The 2808-nt window shown below is 34.4% G+C and overlaps 1 pseudogene; it reads left to right on the top strand.

The window, feature by feature from the left end:
- Positions 742-1561, top strand: LOC110259539 (annotated as a pseudogene).

The raw sequence follows: 2808 nt of genomic DNA, 5'->3' as shown, positions 1-2808 counted from the left end.
ATCAAGAATAAGGAAGGATGTTACATAATGACAAAGGGACCAGTTCTCCAAGAAGACATATTTCTTGATGTGCGTGTACTTATCGACAGATTATCAAACTACTTGAAACAGAAATTGATAGAACTGCAAGGAGTAATCAATTAATATACTACATATGAGGCTGAAATCAATAAGAATACATTGAATGCAGCAATGCCATCAACCACCTGGACATAATTGACATCTGTAGACCTCTTCATCCAACAAAAGAAAAACTCAGATTTTGTCTGACTAGAAGCATTCATCATGATAAACCATATTCTGGGTCATAAAACACATCTTAACAGAACTAAAAGAATAGAAATTATATACATTCTATTAGAAACAATATAATTAAATTAGAAATTTAATAACAGAAATAATCAATAACAGAAAGACACCTGGAAAATCCCCAAATATATAGAGATTAACCAGTATACTTCTACGTAACATATGGGTCAAAAAAGAAATCTCAAAATAAATCTTAAAATATTTGGAAATAAACAAAAATAAAAATATAACTAATCAAAACTTGTGGGATAAAATGAAACCAATGTTTAAAATTTATAGCATTGAATGTATGTTTTAGAAAAGAAGATCCATATTAATAATCTAAGTTTCCACCTTAGGAAATTAGAAAAAGAATAGTATATTAATATCCAAAGTAAACAGAAGAGAATGTCTGATGGGCAGCAGCAGGCTTACCATTAGCAATGAAGTGGGATGGTGGAGCTGATTTAGCAGACAGCACAGTATGCCAGAGCCATGCAGCACCAAAAACTGGACCTCCAGCAGTACAAACTTCTGTCATTGAAAGTCTAGGTGCCACCTAGACCAGCCTGATGCTGTTGATTTTTCTGGCAATGAAATCAGAATACTAGATAGTTTTCCTTTGTTTAGAAGACTAAAAACATTACTAGTGAACAACAGTAAAATATGCCGTATAGGTGATGGCTTGATTAGGCTCTGCCCTGTGTGACAGAACTCATTCTCACCAACAATAGGCTTGCAGAACTAGGTGATCTTGACCTGTGGACATCTCTCAAATCAGTGACCTATCTAAGTACTCCAAGATATCTTATAACAAATAGTATTACAGATTGTATGTAACTATCAAGTTCCACAGGTCAGAGTAGTGGATTTCTAGAATGTGGAATTAAAAGAGTACCAGGAAGCAGAGAAAATGTTCAAGGGTAATCAGGGGGCACAACTCGCAAAGGATATTGCCCTAAGAAACAAAATTTTCAATCCAGGTGCTGGTTTTCCGACTAAAAAAAGAAAGATGGGCCACCTCCAGGTGTTGTAGAAGCAATCCAGTACTGTATAGTAAATGCATCAACTCTCACTGAAGTGGAGTGTCTGAAGGACTCTCTACTGTCTGTCAGATACCTGGCAGAGAGTTCAGATCTATCAGGCCCCACTGATGGTTGATGTCAAAGATCAGGTGGAAAAAGACACAGTCACAAATGGATCAGAGCAGTGTGGTCTCCGAGTATTCACAGGATATATAATATGTGTACTTGGGACAAGTCCTGCTTTGTGAACATGGAATAAGAGCCTTGTTTATGTCAGCAAAGCAGTGTTTGTGAGTATTACTGACATGCTTAAAACTGCTGCTAGAAAGTTTGTAATATAAATTTTTAAATCTAAATGCCAATTTTCTATAAATAGTAAAAAAGAAAAAAAGAATATTCACTATGCTGCCAAAAAATAGTGAGTAGAAGAAAACAAATAATAACAATTAGACCAGAAATCAATCAAACTGGTAAGAGTAAATTAGAATAAAACAATTAATGACAACAAAAGCTGGTTGGTACTTTGCAAAGATTTTTTTTTTTTTTGGTCTTTTCTAGGCCCGCACCCATGGCATATGGAGGTTCCAGGCTAGGGGTCTAATCAGAGCTGTAGCTGCTGGCCTATGTCACAGCCACAGCAACAAGGGATCTGAGCTACATCTGAGACCTACACCACAGCTCAAGTTAACACTGGATCCTTAACCCACTGAGCAAGGCCAGGGATCAAACCTGCAACCTCATGGTTCCTAGTTAGATTCATTAACCATTGAGCCATGACAGGAAAGCTCTGTACTTCATAAAGATTAACAATAATACTAATAAAAAAAAACTATGTAAGCTAAGAAAAAAGGAAGAAGATGCAAATTGTATTGTTAGTATCAGATGAAAAGGAACATCACTACAGATCCCATAAAAAGCTTAATAAAGGAATACTTAAAAAGCTAATAAAGGAATACTATGAACAACTCTATGCCTACAATTTTATAATATAGATAAAATGGACCAATTACTTGGAAGATGTGACATGGCAAGATTGACATAGAAAGAAATAGATGATCTGAATAAGCCTATATCTAAACTTAAAGGCCTATATTTAAACAAATTGAATTAAGAATCTCCCAAAACATAAAGCACGAAGTCTAGATGGGTTCACTGGTAAATTTAACTATAAACTTAAGGAAGAAACTATACTAATTCTCTACAATCTATTTCTGAGTATAGAAGTAAAGAGAAAATTTTAAATTAATTCTGTGAGGCAGCATTACCCCATAACAAAAATAGTTACAAGAAAGCAAAGTACAGACAATATATCTCATAAACATAGATGCAAAAATCTCCAGCAAAATATTAGCAGTTTGAATCCAAAAAAGTATAAAAATAATTGCATACAACATTCCAGGATTCCAAGGCATATTTAATATTTGACAATCAATTTACGTAGTCCATCACATCAACATATCACACTTTTTCAAAAAACAAAATCCCACAATGATAC

The sequence above is a fragment of the Sus scrofa genome, chromosome 1 (assembly GCF_000003025.6).
Source record: "Sus scrofa isolate TJ Tabasco breed Duroc chromosome 1, Sscrofa11.1, whole genome shotgun sequence".
Classification (NCBI taxonomy): Eukaryota; Metazoa; Chordata; class Mammalia; order Artiodactyla; family Suidae; genus Sus; species Sus scrofa.
The sequence above is the reverse complement of the archived record's forward strand: the minus strand, read 5'-3'. Positions and strand labels throughout refer to the sequence as shown.